At 39.7% G+C, this 20,845-nt stretch overlaps 1 non-coding gene across 1 annotated transcript; it reads right to left on the reverse strand.

Moving 5' to 3' along the window:
* Positions 1–14,513: 14,513 nt before the first annotated feature.
* On the reverse strand, positions 14,514–14,617 carry LOC127748132 (small nucleolar RNA R71). The gene has a single exon (XR_008010075.1). It is a non-coding gene; the product is annotated as a small nucleolar RNA R71 (small nucleolar RNA).
* Positions 14,618–20,845: the final 6,228 nt, after the last annotated feature.

The raw sequence follows: 20,845 nt of genomic DNA on the forward strand, positions 1-20,845 counted from the left end.
CATTGACAATGGTGATGCCCTACATACAGCTTGCCATGGAAAGGAGTAAGAAGGATTGGATGAAAGCAGTAGGAAAGCAGAAATTCAACAGGGACAAGCATCTCCATACGCTTATCTAAAATTCCCACCATTAATTTACATAAGTATTTTTATCCTTTATTATTTAAGCAAGTATCTCTTTATATTTCCCATAACCAATTATTATCCGCCTGACTGAGATTTACAAGATGACAATAGCTTGCTTCATACCAACAATCTCTGTGGGATCGACCCTTACTCACGTAGGGTATTACTTGGATGACCCAGTGCACTTGCTGGTTAGTTGTGCGAAGTTGTGAATTAAATTTTAGACACCATGATATTGAGCACCAAGTTTTTGGAGCCATTATCGGGGAATTAATTCCATACAACAATAAAGAGTACGAATCACAATTTTGCCTATCAATCACACACAAGAACAATATTATGGTTGAAAAAATACAACCATCTAATAAAGCTCAAGACTCACAAGGTATGTTGTTCGAGCTCTTTTACATGTTCTACAAACAAATTACTACAAGCAAGTTGGCAAACATAATATTTCCTTCAATTCAATCAATGGTACGCCCTAGAAAAAGATTTCATGGAAGTTCCTTAATGTTTCACCAACTTATTCATTCTATCATGCAACATGCAAATACTAACTACTAAATATCCATAAACAATAAAGAAATATTTACAAGCAACCAAATAAGATGAAATGGACATAAAACTACTTAAAATAAAGAAAAGGTACTACAAGAAACATTGCAAAGTGCCTTGAAAAGAGAAATTTTACCCCCCTTTGAATCATCAATCCTCCGTGCATGCTTACGCTCCGGGAGGACGAAGAGGGGCCACCTTCAGCTGGTTGACTCAGAAATGGGTTGGTCAACTGCATCATGCTCCTCCCTAGCTAGCTTGGAAGAAGCTCGATGTGGTGGGCCGAGGTCTCTTCCTTCTAGTTTTGCCGCTATCCACTCAAAATGTTTGTGCTCCAAATGCTCCTTGCGGTGGATATCGTGCAAGATGTCTTTGAATAATTCTGGAAGAGGTCGGAGGAAGGGTAAAGCAGTTGACGAAGTTGGTAGACTTGGTGGTGGTGGTGTGGGTGTCTTCCTCTCAAAGGGTGTTATGGTTGTAGATCTCTCCAAATCTCCCCTCATAATGAACTTGTTGCCTCTAGGGACCTTGAACATGAAGTCCCTCGGATGCCACTCTACCCCCGTTGCTGTTGCTAGACGCATCACCATCGATGGAAAATGAATGTTGATGTTTTTCTTCTGAATCAGTTTCCATATTGATGTGCGTACTAAAGGCACAATGGCTATGTTCTTTCCTTCCATAATAGCCCAAAGTAGCAACGCAGTCTTAAATCTCACATGGGTAGCATGGGTGCTGGGAATAATGTAATCCGCCACAATTTGATGCCATATACGAGCTTCGGCATTCAAATTGGAGTAAGCTATAGTTGCGGGAACAGAATTTCTCCCTTTGCTATACTCCCATAAAGCACCGGGATGGCTAATTCTCGCAAGTATGGGAGTCAAAGATATTCTCCCCTTGGACACACTCGCCTTGATCCTTGAATAGTCATCATTCTCGGGCGGAATGTGGGAAATCTTCATAATAGCTTCGAGAGCTCGGTTGGAAGCATCTAACCTCTTCCCCCAGAGGAATACCAACTCCACCTCCCAATTTTGGTAGTTGGCGTAGAATTCCCGCACCATTGTTTCATTGACTTCAATTGGGTTTTGCTCTAAAAATTCCCATTGAAATGAGGCGATCCGCTCATGGATTACCGTTTTGTACTTGATCGAAACCTTAAGCGTCCGTTCCCAATAAATTGATCTTTCCTCAAATTTGTCATATTGAAACTCGGCTCTCTGGTTGATCAAGATGTCCGGGTTATACCTCAGGTGATCCATGAAATATGGTCTTGATGCGTGGGTTGTAGGTTGTACAACCGGTAGAGTGACCGATTTCTTACCCTTCTTTCGCATCCTAAAAAGAAAACAGAAAACATCAAGGTCATAGGACAACAACAATCTTTGAACAATGAGGAAGCACTTAATAAAGTCAAGAAAACTAATTTCTTAGTTTGAAGCTTGAAGATAGGGTGATTCGTGAGAATGGCGATGTGTATATTCCAATGGTGCATGCGGTTGGAACACACACACCGGCCGCATACAATGGCAATCACATTCTTAAGGCAACTCAAAGTTCAAAACTTTACAACTAAGTGCTCAAGTTGCAAATATAAAACATAGAAATGCAAGCAATTTCAATCAAGCACCAAAAAAGAATAGTCAATTGTTCATCCTCAACAAGTGGTAATCACAAATACAAAGCTCTTTAATTGAAAGCCAAAAGATGTTTTGATCAAGACATCACCAAAGGTTGAACATTTATAAAGTGTTTACTCAATTTAAATTCCAAGGTGAACAATAGAACTCAGATTTTATCAACACAACGCATTTACAACTAAAGTTACCCATGAACAAAGAACACAATTCTTTGAAAATATGGGTGGTTGGACTCAAAGCAAACAAGCAAGGAAATGTATTGATAAAACAATATGATCAACATCAAAATTCACAAATGAAGTTGCACAATTCATACGATATGCCTAACAAAAGAAAAATTGAAAGCATATGACGGCTAAGTCATATGAATCAAACAAGATGTTCATTGAGGCATTTTATCAAACGTGTGGTATGCAATGTGCAAGTTCATCACAATGAAGCTCAAAATTGATTCTAACCAACCCAATAATCAAGCAACAACACTTTGCAATACAAACAAGCAACAAAAAAAGTAACAAATTCAATCTAGACAACATAGAAGAAATGAAAGTGAATGTAAAAATATTAACATAGCTAGAAAGGGAAAACAAAAACCTTAGGTATAGAAGTTGAACAGAACAAGAAGTAGGGAGGAACAACGGCACTTCTTATAGCCACTACAAAATCACAGCGGTTGGGTTCGACAGAAAGAACACCGGAGGAGAGAACTCACCTGTGGTGAATAGAGAAAAGAGGAGAGAAATAAAGAAAGAAAGAAGAGAAGAGAAGTAAGAGAAAGAGAGAGAGATAGGTTGGCTGGCGGTGGGCTGACGGCGGCAGTAGCCGGCAGCAGAGAAGAGATGGACTGGGCAAAGAAGAGAGGGAGATGGCAGCTATGGAAAAGAAAATAAAAGAGAGGGCTGCCTCTGAACAGGGCAGGCTGCCTTATTAATGCCCAGAACGCAACTTGTGTGGATGCATAGGGGGCTGTGCGGACGCACAAAAGCAAAAGGTTAGAAGGGTGCGAATGCACAAAGCATGCAAATGTGTAAATCATGTTGCTTGTATGCGAAGTTTGTATTCGTAGGTTTTGATGAATGACAAACCAACAAACGACATGAAAGACAAACCAACAAACAACTTGAATGAACAAGCATGTTGAAAGATCAACCAACATTCAACGTTGAGGAATGAAGAGTTAAAAGCAACACAACAACAACAAGAAACTCAAGTCCACAACATTTGAAGACAAGTATAGTGTCTTAGGACTTAGGTAACTTCTTGTTAAGAACCAATTGCTAAATCTCTCAACACACACTCACAAAATGTTTTGATGCACATCTTGCAATTCGATGCTAGCCAAATGGTTTAAAACTTGTTTTCAAAGGTACAAAAGCATAGGAATTGACTCCAACAAGTTTGAGATCAATCCTAAGTATTTTAAAGAGATTTTAAGCCATTCTTTAAGGTTTACATCGATGCACACTCATCTTGCATCGATGCAAAGCATGCAACGACTTGTTGCATCGATGCAAAGAAGTTTGCATCGATGCAACCTAGCTGAAAATTCAAATTTCAGCATCAAAGACACATTTGCATCGATGCAAAGTGTTATACATTGATGCAAATAATTCAAAAACATAAAAAAACGGCTAGTTTTGACAAAAAAGGCTCCATCCCATTAATTCCCCAACGTTTCTAAGGTTTGGGGAATCTATAAATAGATGGATTGAAGCCTTATTTCACAAACTTGAGTATTTGGAAACTATCTTGTTCATATTCTTTCATTCTACACATTTTTTATAATACACTATTTGAGAGAGCAATATCAATTGGTTCAGTAGTGCTAAACTTGTAATCATACACTCTTCTAGAGAGTACTCATTTCATCTCAATAATTCTTTGAGAATTGTTTTCTTGTACACTTTGTAATTTGGAGTGTGATCTCCAAGGTTGAGTCAAGAGTTATAAACACTATAGTTGGTGAGGATACCAAAGAGGTATACTAAGTACTCAAGGCAAATTTTAGAGAAGGTATCTCTAAGTGGAGTGGGTTAGTATACGAGTGGTGATCATATACCGTGAGGTGTTAGAAACTAAGGACTCGGATTGTAAAAGGTTTTGCGCGAGCACCTTGAAGCTTGGCAATAGTGGAACTTCTCAATTGCGATTGAGAAAGAAAGTGGACGTAGGACAAGGATTGTGCCGAACCACTCTAAATAGCGTTTGCATCTCTCCAAACTCATCTCTTCAATATTATTGTCTTTTACCTTTGAGCAAATAAATTGTGATCGAAAAGTAGCTTCGTAAGTACTTAAGGAGTGGCTTAAGTCCGATTGGTGAAAAGCTTGATCAATTTATTTGAGTTGGTGTCTATTGGAAAGTAAAAGCTCCTTATAAATGCTTAGCAATTGAGTTAAGCTCTTGGAAAAATACTAGTACAATAACACTTTTGTATATTGTCTTTAACTTTCGTAAAAAGATTCATTGTTGTTGCAATACTCAATTCACCCCCCCTCTTGAGTAATTGTGCATAGGTTCTACAGAATGCAGTGCCCAGAGAGGGTGAATAGAAGTGTGCGGGCACACAACAGAGTGCGCGCGTACAACATAGTGCACGCGCACAAATGGACTCTCTCTTTTTTCTTTTTTTTATATATCTGGACGAAAGAAGGTGTGTGTGCGCACACAGGTCCGTGCACACGCACAGAAGATAAGGATGGGGGAGGTTGTTCACATGCACAAGCTATTCCCTCGCTCCCACCAGATGGGCTTACAATTGCTGTGTGGACGCACACGTCTGTGCGGCCTCACAGATGAAGCAAGAAAGGGAACGTGTGCGCACGCACGCAGCTGTACGAACGCATAGATCAGAGAAAAGCGGGGCAGCGTGCACGCACAGGCTGTGCTGGCGCCGCGACCAGAGGCGATGTCAAGGTGTGTGTGGACGCACAGGCTTGTGCGTCCGCATAGATGGTAAAAACACAGTTTTGTGCGCACGCACAGCTTGGTGCGTATGCACAGATGTCCTGTTTCAGAAATTTCTTTTCTCTTCAAAACTAAGGTTCCTATCCTTAGCATAACAACATACCAACCCCATATCATTCAAACAAGCACAAAATTATAGTCCACAAGCAATTTTAACTTATACAACTCAAAAATCATCAAATCTAAATTAAGTGACGAACGGATTTTTGCGTGGTCCAGAATTTCACAAATAAAAGCTCGTTGAAAGAATCCTTTCATACAAAAGATTGTTTGTCACAAGTAACAAACCCCTAATAAAATTGATAACCGAAGTATTTAAACCTCGGGTCATCTCTAAAGGAATTGCAGGGAAGTGTTCTTATTATTGGTTATGAAAAAGGTATCTTTTGGGGTTTTGGATTAAGGAACAAGAAAAGTAAATTGCAAAAGAAGTAAACTAATAACTAGAAAAGCTCTTGGCTAGGAGAAAATTAATCGAAAGTTCTATCCTTGTTGGATTTCCCAAGATCAATAGTAATAGGTTGTTGTTTCCACTTAGTTAACCCTCAACGAATGAAGGAAAGTCAAGTAGTTAAGCTAACTTCTATTCACAAGTCCTAATCCTCTCCCTTGGGAAGGACTAGCGTTAGTAATTAGAGAGCAGGCCAACAACTTCCAATTACCAATTAAACTCTTGAGTCTTTCCAACTCAAGGGTCTCCAATTAATCAACTCCAAAACCAAGTTGGTAGCCTACTCCATTGGCATGGATGCCATTTTTGCTTTCATGTGAAGGGAGTAGGAAGAAGACATGATAATAAAACTCAATTGAAAATAATCCAGAAATAATGAAATTAAATGGAAAAGTATCATTGCATTAATTAATCCCAAAATAAAAAATATTCATATGTAATCCGTGAATAAGACAAATGTAAATCAAAAGAGTAAGGGAATAAGGAAACAAACTAGAATAATAAAGACTCTACAGAGGTAGTAACTCTCTTTAATTATCCAATCCAAAACGTAGAACTAGGAATCCTAAATCCTAGAGAGAGGAGAGAGCCTCCCTCTCTAGAAACTACATCTAAAACCTAAAATTATGTGAATGTGAAGTTGTCCTTGATTCCTCCACTCTGCATCCTCTAATCTATGTTTTTTGGGCCGAAAACTGGGTCAAAAACAGCCCAGAAATCGTCCCCAGCGATTTCTTATATGTACAGCATGTGGCTCCATCACGCGTACGCGTCGTCCACGCGTACGCATCGCTTGTCTGCCGCACAATCCACGTGTACACGTGCTTCATGCGTGTGCGTCGCCTAACCGCAAGGAAACTATGGCAAATTATATCGTTGCAAAGCCCTAAATGTTAGCTTTCCAACGTAATAGGAACCACCTCATTTGAACCTCTGTAGCTCAAGTTATGATCGATTGATTGTGGAGAGGTCAGGGCTGACAGCTTTGCAGTTCCTTCAGCTTCTTGTATTCCTTCCACTTTTGCATGCTTCCTTTCTATCCTATAAGCCATTTCTACCCTATAAAACCTGAAAACACTTAACACACATATCACGGCATCGAATGGTAATAAGAGAGGAATAAAAATAGTGAATTAAAGGCCAATGAAGCATGTTTTCACTCATAGCACAAAATCAGGAAGGAAAGTGTAAAGCATGTGGATTCTATGAAGAAGTGTGAGATTAGTGGATAAAATCCACTCAATTAAGCACAAGATATACCACGAAATAGTGGTGCATCACTAAGCATCATATCACAAGAAAACAAATAGTTCAAAAAGCTATTAACAAGAGATAGAATTGGAAAATGTCACCATAGTCGGGTGTCTCCCACCAAACACTTTGGTTTAGAGTCCTAAGTTGGACTTGCATGGCTTTCTTGATCACATAGAAATTTCCCCAAGTAGGAAAATCTCAAACTCCTTGGCTTGCTTTGGTTGAGCATGATCCTTTGAATTTGACTCCTTGGCACTATCCTCTTTTCCTGGCACCATCTTCACTCACTTTGTCTTCAACTATATCGCACCCAAAAGTAGAGTAAGCCTCAAGGATGGATTTGTTGGAGTCCTCCAAAGTGAACTTGACTAACTTGCCATCCGCTTCAAAAGAATAGACTCCCGAGTGTGCGTCTAACTTGAAATGGGCAGTCTTCAAGAATGGTCTTCCAAGGAGTATTGATGATGGCTTGGTTGAGTCAATAGGAGGGGTCTCCAAAATGTGAAAATCAGCTGGAAAGAGCAATCCTTGAATATTGACTATAACATTCTCTGCAATTCCCACAACTGACACAATACTCTTGTCGGCTAATACAAACCTCGCCCCGGACCTCTTTAGGGGAGATAAGTTTAGTCTTTCATAGATGGGGAGTGGCATGATGCTCACACACGCCGCCCAAACCTGGGCCGGGATCATTGCATTTTTTAGGAAGTTAAGAGGAGATAGAATCATCTACCGGCTTTTTGTTTAGGTTGCCAAGCTTGTCTTTGTGAGTGCAAATATCCTTGAGGATATTTAAGTACAACTCACATGCATCGATATTATTACTTAACTTGGGGCATTTTGTCCCCTTTTTTATTATTTACTTTTTTTTCTTTTTCTCATTTTTTTTCTATTTCTCTTTTCTTTTCTTTTGTTTTTCTTAATGCATATAATTAAAGTATTGTATGCATAAACATGTGCTTAACATTCTTGTTCATATTCTCTCAAGACTACACAACACCCAATTCTCAAACTAAATATTTCCAAACCCAACTTCCCCACACTTTAATTAGTAACACTCCCACTGGTCTAAGCTAACCAAGGATTCAAGTTAAGGACATTATTATTTTTCGCTTAGAGTTAGTGATGTGCTAAAGTAAAAAACAAAGGGGTAAAATAGGCTCAACTTTGGTTTGCAACGGATAATAAAAGGGTAAGGTCATATGGGTATGTAAGCTAAGTGAAACAAGGCCTCAATCATATAAGTGTATGCATACATCAAACAATGGAAATATAGAATTAAGCAAGACAAAGATCACAATTATAGAGAGAACAACACATACAAAAATAAAATATATTGGTTATTAAAATGCAACCAATCAAATAGGCTCAAAATCTCACTGGTTTTGTGTGTTCGAGCTCTAAACCATGTTCCAAAATAATATTTCTTCAAACAAGTTCAACAAAAATTTTTTAATTCAAATTAGTGAAATGCTCTAAAAATTTTCTTGAAAAAGAAAATATTACTTCAACCAAGTAGTTGGTAAAATATGCAATCAAACATGCAAATGCAACAACTAATTTAACAAAGAAAATTAAATATTGGTATTAAGACTAACTAACCCACGGAGATCGGTATCGACCTCCCCACACTTAAAGATTGCACCGTCCTCGGTGCATGCTGAGATGTGCAAGTGGACGGATTGTGAGCTACAACTGATGTGCTTACTCCAAAGAATGCGCATATGGACTTGTTTGTCTCCCCATTTAGAAGCTTTTCCTTCTCCCTCTTGGTGGCCATCCTGAAAAAGGGAGAAAGAAAAGGGACATGTAATTCAAATAGCTAGAACTGGGAGGAGGAAGGTTCAAGTGATAATCACTGCCAAGGTAAAGGGTAATGTCTTAAATACATGGTCGTGACTACATGCAAATAGGATATCAATTGAAGTCAATGAAGGCATATTAGAGCAACTAGATGCAAGAGGTTTAAAAGCATGCAAGCGAAGGCATGAGAAGCATAACTCAAGCATCAAGTAATAAGTGTGCCAATAAAAGAGCATTTGTGATGATGACAATTGTGAATGATAATCCCAATTACATATGGAATGCAAGTGTTTTGAAAAAGAGGCATTTCAAGTAAAAGAGGAGTAAAACAAAATAGAGTTCAAGATGCCATAGGCTTTTTCACAAACACTTGGTGAGCAAGTTAAAGTAGGAATGAAAATAATATAATCCAAATGTATATGAGAGCCAAATTAAAATATCAATTGTCAAATCACTCCACATAATATTCACAAGCTCAATTACAATAAGGTAGAACCCAAATAAAGCTCCAACACCAACATAAAAATGATTGAAAATGAAAAAGAAAGAAGAAGAAACCATAAATAATTAAGCTAAAAGAAAATTTAGAAGAAAGAAAAATAATTAAATGCAGTAATTAAAAGATGAATGAAAGAAAGAATGGAGGGGAGGAAGAAAAGAAACCTGATGTAGAAGTTGAAAAAAGGAAGAAGAAAGTAATAGATATGAAGAAAGAATAAGGAAGAAGAAATAATTGAGGAAAGAAGAAATAATTAGGATTGAAAAGAATTAGGATTGGAGGGGGTGGATGATGTGAAATCAGGCGCTGATTAGGTTGGGCGGCGCACGCGACACGCGCGCGTAGCGCACGCGTATGCGTGAGTGACCATGAAATAAAATCGACGCATACGCGTCAAGGACGCGTACGCATGGATGGTTGTGTGCCTCTAGCACAGTTCCAGTGCTAGACCACCACAACTTTCTGTTCAAGTACGCATTTACGCCGATTTCCATTGTCACGCGTGTGCGTCCTGGACGCGTACGCGTGGTCGTCATGCGTGCATGTGAACCTGCTTGTGCGTAAAGCACGGTTATAGCATCCCTCCCGCAGAACTTTCTATGCAATCCAATATATTGTGCATTCACATATGACGCGTGCGTGTCGAATGCGCTTTTCTTGTCTTTTTTTTATGCAGAATGCAGTTGATGATGCAGAATGTATAAATCAATGAACACTAATAAAAATAAAACAAAATAAAACTAAGGATAAAAAATGAAAAGGAGCGATCATACCATGGTGGGTTGTCTCCCACCTAGCACTTTTATTTACTGTCCTTAAGTTAGACATTTGGTGAGCTCCTTGTCATGGCGGCTTATGCTTGAACTCTTCCAGGAATCCCCAAGAGTGTTGACTTTTGGAATGAATTCCGGGGTCCCAAACCTTACTTTTGCACTCGTCTTCTTGTTAATCATCATTTTTCCAACCGGGCGGCGAGTGATGAGCGGATATTTTATACGCTTTTTGGTGGTATCTTTATGAAGTTTTTAGTGTGCTTTAGTTACTTTTTAGTATATTTTTATTAGTTTTTATGCAAAAATCAAATTTCAGGACTTTACTATGAGTTTGTGTGTTTTTCTGTGATTTCAGGTATTTTCTGGCTGAAATTGAGGGACCTGAGCAAAAATCTGATTCAGAGGCTGAAAAAGGACTGCAGATGCTGTTGGATTCTGACCCTCCTGCACGCGAAATGGATTTTCTGGAGCTACAGAAGCCCAATTGGCGCGCTCTTAATTGCGTTGGAAAGTAGACATCTTGGGCTTTCAAGAAATGTATAATAGTCTATACTTTGCCCGAGATTTGATAGCACAAACTGGCATTTAAACGCCAGCTTTTTACCCTTTTCTGGTGTTAAATGCCAGAACTGGCATAAAAGTTGGAGTTAAACGCCCAAACTGGCACTAAAACTAGCGTTTAACTCCAAGAATAGCCTATGCACATGAAAGCTTCAATTCTCAGCCCAAACACACACCAAGTGGGCCCCAGAAGTGGATTTCTGCACCATCTTTCTTAGTTTACTCATTTTCTGTAAGCCTAGGTTACTAGTTTAGTATAAAAACTACTTTTAGAGATTTATTTTGGACCTCACGACATTTTACATCTAAATGTGTATCTTCTATGGCATGAGTCTCTAAACTCCATGGTTGGGGGTGAAGAGCTCTGCTGTGTCTCGATAGATTAATGCAATTATTTTTGTTTTCTATTAAATCACGCTTGTTGCTATTCTAAGATATTCATTTGCATTTCAACATGATGAATGTGATGATCCGTGACACTTATCACCATTCTCAACTTATGAACGCGTGCCTGACAACTACTTCTGTTCTACCTTAGATTGAGTGTGTATCTCTTGGGTACCTAGTTCACGAGTTTGATTGCCTCTTCTGACAATAAAGTGTTCAAATCTGTGAAACCAGACTCTTCGTGGTATAAGCTAGAATCAATTAGCAGCACTCTTGAGATCTGGAAAGTATAAACCTTTTTTGTGGTATTCCGAGTAGGATCTGGGAAGGGGTTGACTGTGACGAGCTTCAAGCTCACAAATGTTGGGCGTAGTGACAGTGTACAAAAGGATCAATGGATCCTATTCCAGCACGAGTGAGAACCGATAGATGATTGATGCCAGGGCATCTTGGCCAGTTTCACTTACCTTTTCTTTACTGTTTTAGGGTAGTTTCATGCATTTTCTTAGTAAATAAACAAGTTTTGGATAAAAATACACTTACACCTTGATGCAAGCAAACATTGTGAACTTTACATGATTTCATGAGAATTAGGCAGGAATTGAATGATAAATTGGATGATGCATAATCTCATGACTTGGAACAGAGCTTTGATGCACTTTAATTGCTTGATTTCAGGACAAAGGAAGCAAGAAGGAGCCACGTTAGCAGCCACGTTAATCTAATTAACGTGACCACTAACGTGGAATGGGGACAAGCTTGTAGCGTTAATGGAAAAAGTGATCGCCAATAACGCCTTCGAAGCCATCATAGCCCACGTTAAGTGCCACGTTAATTACATTAACGTGATAGCTAACGTGGAGGAAAAGAGGAGCTCCAATGTTAGTGGTAAAAGTGAATGCCACTAACGTTCCAAAAAGGGCACAATTAGCCACGTTAAGAGTCACATTAATCCAATTAACGTGAACTCTAACGTAGGAGGAGAAAGCAAATGCCAACGTTAGTGACACTCACCTTTGTCACTAACGTTGGACTCAGCCAATAGTGCCCACGTTAGTGGTCACGTTAAGACCACTGACGCGAAGAGTAACGTGGAGCTAAGCATGATAGGCCAACATTAGTGACACTCACCTTTGTCACTAACATTGGAGATGGCAATCACCACCACGTTAATGGTCACGTTAATACAATTAACGTGAGGCACTAACGTGGGAAGGAGGGGCGTTTGGAGCGTTAGTGACAAAGGTAAGTGTCACTAATGCTCTTGAAGTTTAAGCATGCCCACGTTAAGGGTCACGTTAGTTATACTAACGTGGATCACTAACGTGGGAAAAAGAGGCAAAGAGCAACGTTATTGGAAAAGGTGAATGCCAATAACATTTGTGAAGGACCAAGAGGCAACGTTAGTGCCACTAACGTTGAAGTTAACGTGAATCATTTTGGTTTGGAACGTTAGTGAAAAAGGTAATCGTCACTAACGTTCTTGAACCCACATTTTCACTTAACGTTAACGCCACTAACGTCCTAACTAACGTCCACCCATGCCTAACTCACACTTTTTCTGCAAGCAAAGCTGAGCCCACTGAAGATTGTAACTGCTTCAACTCAAGATCAAAGGCCCATATCCAAGACTTGAAGAACTGACTAGAAGATCAATAAAAGTAGTATATATAGGAGTAGTTTTGAACTAGAAGGAGGCTAGGCAATTTGGAGATCTACACCTTGTATATTTACTTTTCTGCACTTTCTAGTTACTTTAGAATGTATTCTTCTCTACCATCTTCCATTTCCAGAGCTATGAACAACAAAACCCTCTTTCATTGGGTTAGGGAGCTCTGTTGTAATTTGATGGATCAATTATAGTTTTCGTTCTTCTTCCTCTTTCTTTTCTCTTGATTTACTAGAAAGCTTTTGATCTTAGTTCAATTGGTTAGTTATCTTGGAAAAGAAACTCTCCATAATTGGATCTTCTCTGAGCTTTGGAAAAGGGATGAGGAGATCATGCTAGAAATACTTTCTCATGTTGGACCAAATTGGGGTTTGGACGGATATAGTGACATGTAATCCTCCTAACACTTTGATTTGGAAATACATGTGGTATAATCAGTGACCATACTCCATCTCTTCCCATGAGCAATTAAATCAAGGAATTGGGCAATTGTTCAAGCTTAGAGAGATTGGGTTGCCAAGGAATTAGGATCCAATCCCTTAATATTGACAAGGAGATCAATGAATGCATTGATTGAGGAAGAGATGAGAATGAACTTGATCCGGAGAATGCAACATCTCCTAAGCCCAATGAATCTCCCATTTCTGATCTTACCCATTCTCTTTACTTTCTGCCATTTGTCTTTATGCTCATCTCCCCAAATCCCTATTTAAGATTTTTCAATTTACTTTCTACAATTTACTTTCCCGTCATTTAATTTTCTATAATTCTCAACTCAATTTCTGTTTAGCTCAACTAGCACATTTTTCCAACTAAAGTTGCTTGACCAATCAATCCCTGTGAGATTCGACCTCACTCTATTGTGAGTTTTTACTTTACGACAATTCGGTATACTTCTCGAAGGGAAATTTGTTGAGAGACAAGTTTCCGTGCATCAAGTTTATGGCGCTGTTGCCAGGGATTGATTTTGTATCGACAATGATTAAGTTGGAAGATCACTAGATTGAGCATTTTTCTTTTGCTTGTTTATTTTACCTAGTCATTTACCTTCAGTTTTAGTTACTTTCCTCCTTCACCCCCTCTCCCCTCTTTGTTTTATTTCTCTTTGTTGTTATTTACAATTTTTGTTCACTAACCCACTAACTGTTTGATAATTTGCACCACTCATACTAACAGCCACTATAACGAGAATAATCTCTTCATTTTATTTCTTGCTGTGGGACTTGTGAGTTGTATGATAGGGAGAAGAAGTGGAGCTTCAACTTCCTTTGATTCTGAACCTGAGAGGACCTTCCTTAGATTAAGGACGGAAGCAAGAGGGAAAAGAGTTGTTGGTGCTGAGGAAGAGGAAGAGTAATTTGAAACAAACATGTAGGAGAACCTGGAGAACAACCATGAAGGAGAAGCTCACAACCATGCTAGAGAAGGCCATGTGAATCCTGCTGGGCAAGAGAGAAGAGTTCTAGGGTCATACATCAATCCAAACCCAGGAAATTATGGAAGTAGTATCCAAAAGCCAACTATACATGCCAATAACTTTGAATTAAAACCCCAGCTCATCACCCTTGTTCAGAACAACTGTTCATTCGGAGGAAGCGCGCAAGAAGACCGTAATCAACATCTAACCACCTTCCTAAGAATATGTGACACTGTGAAGTCTAATGGTGTTCATCTGAATGTCTATAGACTACTTTTGTTCCCTTTCTCACTCAGGGACAAAGCATCTAAATGGCTGGAATCCTTCCCGAAGGAGAGTTTAACAAATTGGGAAAATGTGGTGAACAAATTTTTGGCGAGATTCTACCCTCCTCAAAGAATCAACAGGTTGAGAGCTGAGGTACAAACATTTAGGCAACAAGATGGTGAAACTCTCTATGAGGCTTGGGAGAGGTTTAAGGACTTAACAAGAAGATGCCCACCAGACATGTTCAATGAATGGGTTCAACTACACATTTTCTATGAAGGTCTTTCCTACAAATCAAAGAAGGCGGTAAACCATTCATCAGGGGGATCTTTAAACAAGAAGAAGACCATTGAAGAAGCCATAGATGTCATTGAGACTATAGATGAGAATGACTACTTCTATGCTTCTGAAAAGAGCAACACTCGAGGAGTGATGGAGCTGAACCATATGGATGCACTGCTAGCTCAAAATAAGATGATCACCAAGCAGTTAGCTGATCTTACCAAGAAGATGGAAGAAAACCAAGTTGCAGCAGTCATCACTTTATCACCAGCTCAAGAAAGAGTGAATACAAGAGAAGAAGGTGACTGGGAACAAGCCAACTATATTGGGAACTCACCTAGGCAGACCCATTATCCATACTCCAAAACTTATAATTCTGCTTAGAGAAACCACCCTAATTTTGGGTGGGGAAATCAACAAGACCAAGGTCAAGACCAGAGACACCACAACCACAATCCCAACAACAATGCAACTCACCAACATCCCTCACAAAGATCATATCAACACCCACCTAATTACCCTTCTCAACCTCCATATCAAAACCAACATAACCACTCTCAACCCCCTAACCTCAACCCACTATCACCAACTGAAGATAGACTCTCCAGAATTGAGACCCTACTTGAAGGCATATGTAAGGAAGTTTAAGAAAGTAAAGCATTTCGGGAAGAAGTGCGATCCAATATGCAGAATCAAGATGCTGCCATCAAGAAACTCGAAACATAAATTGGCTACTTATTCAAGCAAGCCCCTGGCTATAACATTCACAGCAATACTAATTCGACTCCAAGGGAGGATTGTCAGGCTATCACCCTCAGAAATAGGAAGGAATTGAAGGAGATCCACAAGAAATCGCAAGAGAAGAACTCGGATGAAAAAGAAAATGGACAAGATGAAGTTTAATTTTGCACTCCCAATTCACATCACAAGGGAGAAGTGCGGAAGCCATAATTTCCAAAAGCCCCATACCCTCAGCAATTGAAGAAGAAGGGAGAGGACAGCTAATTTTCAAGATTCTTGGAAATCTTCAAGAAACTACAGATTAACATACCCTTTGCTGAAGCAATAGAGCAAATGCCGCTCTATGCCAAGTTCTTGAAGGAGTTGATGACCAAGAAGAGAAGCTAGAAGAACAACGAGACTGTGGTACTAACCGAAGAATGCAGTGCCATCATCCAGCACAAATTGCCCCAGAAATTGAAGGATCCTGGGAGCTTCCAAATTCCTTGTATCATAGGGGAAATCACTGTGGAAAAGGCTTTATGTGATTTAGGAGCTAGCATAAATCTGATGTCTTTAGCAATGATGAGGAAAATGAGGATTGAGGAGGCCAAGCCAACAAGAATAGCCCTGCAACTGGTAGACCGATCATTCAAGTTTTCTCACGGAATAGTAGAAGACTTGTTGGTGAAGGTAGGAGACTTTATCTTTCCAACAGACTTTGTAGTGTTGGATATGGAGGAAGGAGCCAAGACCTCTATCATCTTAGGAAGGGCATTCTTAGCCACTGCCGGAGCCATCATTGATGTCCAAAATGGTGAACTTGTCCTTAGACTACGTGAGGAGAAAATGATATTCAATGTGTTCAAGGTCATGAGTTACCCACAAGACTCATTGGGAGAATGTATGAGGTTGGACTCAGTAGATGCTGTAGTGCAAGAGACTCTTGAAGAAGAAAAACTTGAGGGGTTAACAGAAGAAGAGGAATCAGCATCAAGCGAAGTGGCTGCAACAACTGAAATTCATGTTCAAGGCACACTAGAGGAAAATGATGAAAGAAAAGAAGCACCCAAACTTGAACTAAAGGCACTGCCACCCACTCTCAAGTATGCATATTTAGGAGAGAATGAAAGCTATCCAGTAATCATAAATTCAGCCCTCAGCCAAGAACAAGAGGAGGAATTACTTCAAGTCTTACAAAAGCATAAGGATGCCATTGGATGGACACTTGCTGACTTGAAGGGAATCAGTTTGGCCATATGGATGCATAAGATACTATTGGAAGATGATGCCAAACCTTTTATTCAACCCCAAAGGTGGCTGAATCTAGTTATGAAGGAAGTGGTACAGAAGGAAGTCATGAAGCTGTGGCAGGGAGGAGTAATCTACCCAATTTCGGATAGCCCATGGGTCAACCCCGTCCAAGTGGTCCCCAAAAAAGGAGGAATCACTGTGGTACCCAATGAAAGGAATGATCTAATCCCTACAAGAACTGTCATAGGATAGAGGATGTGTATTCATTACAGAAAACTCAATGAAGCCACAAGAAAAGATCACTTCCCACTTTCCTTCATGGACCAGATGCTGGAAAGACTTGCAGGACACGCATATTATTGTTTTCTAGATGGTTATTCACGATATAACCAAATAGTGGTTGATCCAAGAGACCAGGAGAAAACATCATTTACTTGCCCATATGGGGTGTTTGCCTACAGGCGCATGCCATTTGGGCTATGAAATGCACCTGCAACCTTTCAACGCTGCATGCTTTCTATCTTCTCGGATATGATAGAGAAGTTCATTGAAGTCTTCATGGATGACTTTTCAGTATTTAGAGATTCCTTTCCTAATTGCCTAAATCATCTTTCCTTGGTATTAAAAAGATATCAAGAAACCAATCTGGTCTTGAATTGGGAAAAATGCCACTTTATGGTGACGGACGGAATAGTCCTTGGCCATAAAGTTTCTAACCAAGGCATTGAGGTAGACAGAGCTAAGGTGGAGCTAATTGAAAAATTACCTCTACCGCGTGATGTCAAGGCAATTAGGAGCTTTTTGGGGGCATGCTGGCTTCTACAAAAGATTTATTAAAGATTTTTCAAAGATAGCCAAGCCCTTAAGCAATCTCCTTATGTCTGATACACCATTTATCTTTGATGAAAAGTGCATGCTCGCATTTGAAAACTTGAAAAAGAAGCTTTCTTCAGCCCCTATCATCACCCCACCTGATTGGAACTTACCATTCGAACTGATGTGTGATGCATCTGATTTCGCAGTTGGGGCAGTGTTAGGACAGAGGAAAGATAATTTGGTGCATGTCATATACTATGCCAGCAAGGTCCTCAATGACACTCAACAAAATTATACCACTACCGAAAAGGAGTTGCTGGCAATAGTTTTTGCATTTGACAAATTTAGATCATACCTCATTGGTTCTAAAGCAATTGTTTTCACTGATCACACATCACTTAAATATCTATTTGCCAAACAGGAATCAAAACCAAGACTAATCATATGGATCTTATTGTTGTAGGAATTCGATATTGAGATTAGAGACAAAAAGGGCGTGGAAAACAAGGTAGCAGATTATCTATCCAGGATCTCTTGTGAGAAAGGTGCTACACATGATACAAATGTAAATGAGTTCTTCCCAAATGAGCAGTTAATGTTGGTTCACAAGGCACCCTGGTTTGCAGATATAGCCAATTTTAAGGCAGCTGGTGACCTGCCTCCTGGAATAAACAAACATCAAAGAAGAAAACTCATCAATGATGCTAAATATTTCATTTGGGATGAGCCATATCTCTTCAAGAAGTACTCAGATGGAATCCTTAGGAGGTGCATTTCAGAAGAAGAGGGACGAGAGGTCCTGTGGAATTGCCATAGTTCTAGCTATGGAGGTCATTTTGGAGGAGAAAGAACCGCAGCGAAGGTGCTGCAATGTGGGTTCTTTTGGCCCACTATCTTTAAGGCTGCCAAGGAACTGGTGAGGAGCTGCAATGAGTGCCAAAGGGCTGAAAATCTGCCCAAGAGAAATGACATGCCACGACAATTCATCTAAGAACTCGAACTGTTCGAACAAGTATATCTTGGTGGCAGTGGACTATGTATCTAAGTGGGTGGAGGCTGTGGCAACCCCAATGAATGACATCAAGGTGGTCATAAACTTTCTTAGAAAGAATATCTTCAGCAGATTTGGAGTTCCATGGGCCCTCATCAGTGACAGAGGGAGTCATTTTTGCAATAGACCATTGGAGACCCTACTCCTAAGGTATGGGGTGAAGCATAAGATTGCCACACCTTATCATCCCCAAACAAGTGGGAAAATCAAGATATCCAACGGAGAGTTAAAAAGGATATTGGAAAAGATTATAAGGGCATCAAGAAAGGACTGGGCAAAAAAGTTGGATGATGCTCTTTGGGCGTACAGGACAGTCTTCAAAACACCAATTGGGATGTCCCCATATCAACTGGTGTATGAAAAGGCATGTCACTTACCATTCGAGCTGGAGCACAAGGCCTTTTGGGCTCTCAAGATACTAAACCTCGACAGCACTGCTGCTGGTGAAAAAAAGGTCTTACAGCTGCAAGAACTGGAAGAGTTTAGGTCTCAAGCCTATGAAAACACCAAGATCTATAAGGAAAGAGCAAAAAGGAGACATGATCTCAACCTGGCACCAAGAAGTTTCGAAGAAGTACAACATGTACTCCTCTACAACTTCAAACTGAGACTCTTCCCTGGAAAACTCAAATCAAAGTGGTCGGGACCCTTTTTGGTCACAAAGGTCTCACCTTATGGACACATAGAAATCATGGAAGAAAGCTCAAGGAGGATATTCACTATGAATGGGCAAAGACTCAAACACTACTTGGGCAGTATGGGAGGGACCCCAAATAGAAGTATAATCTCAACTAGAGAAGCAACCGTCGAGCTAGCGACGCTAAAAAAGCGCTTTGTTGGGAGGCAACCCAACCTGAGGTAGCTTTCTTTTCATGATTTTCTTAATAAAAGATTCAAGTAGAGTTTTCTGTATTGTGAGGAGCTAAGTTTGGTGTTGCACACCAAAATATTTCAAGGGTGAATGTGAAACTCTAAGTTTGGTGTTCCACCAAAAACTCCATCTGAAGAGTGCATTGCAACCCTTCAGTGATAAAGCATTTGCTCTAGCAACCAGAGAAACTACTTGATAGATGTTTAACCTCTAATGCATAGTTTTCTTTTCTAGTTTATAGTTGTTTTCTTAATAAAAGCACATGAGATTTCTGCATGTATTCAATTTGTTGCATTAGGCAAGGAACTAAGTTTGGTGTTCACACACCAAATTAAGTTCAGAAATTCACAAGCATACATGCATGCTAACTATTTTCCAAGTGCTTGGAGAACAAGCAACTTCCAATAGTTTACAGGAATTCACTCAATCTCAGGGAATAATCATACATCATCATCCAAGGAGACAAACAACGATGCAAAAGCTAGGATGATGACAAGAAAGACATCAAGAGGTTGTATTGAACTGTCTCTGAGTTGTAGTACTTTAATTGAAAGTAGGATTGAATATTGTTCTTAGGGACATTCATATTCTGCTTGTTCCTCTTTAGTTACATATAAGTGTGCTAGTCTGAGTCCCTAGCATTCATTTCCATCTTGCTTACATGTATGTTTGTCCTTTAAGTCAATATAAAAGAAAATGTTATGAAAAACAAGAGTGGGGTGTATCATTTGAAGTAAATTCTAAATGTTTGTGGTATGGTAATTGATTAGCTAAGTTGGTTCACCAACAAGGTGTATAGGCAACTATATGCTCTAAATCACATGCTTGAAACACATCCGATTAAGACTAACCAAACAACGAGATCCTAACAAGAAAAAGAGAAAAAACAATAAGAGTTTGAAAAGGAAAGAAAAATAATAAGAAATAAGGCTAAGCACCAAGGGTTTGAATATTGAGGCATGTGTCTGTGGTGTTTCTGTGCAAGGGATATGCTTGGATGAATAAGCTCTCAGGGGTGCCTTATCACTTGGTAACTTGGGTTAACTAACCCGGGATTATCAGCTGAAAGTCCACTGTCAAGAGCAGCCTTTGCTACAGAGCACTTAGTAACCCAAAGAGGTGTTGGACACCAAGGTCTCAAGAAAGAAAGTAACAAACCATGTGCCTGTGGTGTGCATGTATGGGAGAAAGAGACTTGAGGGAGTAAGTCCTTAGGGGTGTTTTAACACCTAGCTCCTTGAACCAACTGGTTCGGGAGTGTTGGCTGAAAGCTTATCTTAAAGAGTCGCCCTCTCACAGAGCACCTAGCCCAAGAATGTAATAAACCCTGGAAAATAAGGGAGGATCAATAAATAAGAAGTCTCATAGGGTGCAATCAAGTGGGTGTTCAAGGGCATGATAAAGACCTGAAAACCAGTGAAAGAATGAACCTAAATTGCTATGCATGAAACCCCATAAACCAAGAATTTGACTTCT

The sequence above is a fragment of the Arachis duranensis genome, chromosome 5 (assembly GCF_000817695.3).
Source record: "Arachis duranensis cultivar V14167 chromosome 5, aradu.V14167.gnm2.J7QH, whole genome shotgun sequence".
In the NCBI taxonomy this organism is placed as follows: Eukaryota; Viridiplantae; Streptophyta; class Magnoliopsida; order Fabales; family Fabaceae; genus Arachis; species Arachis duranensis.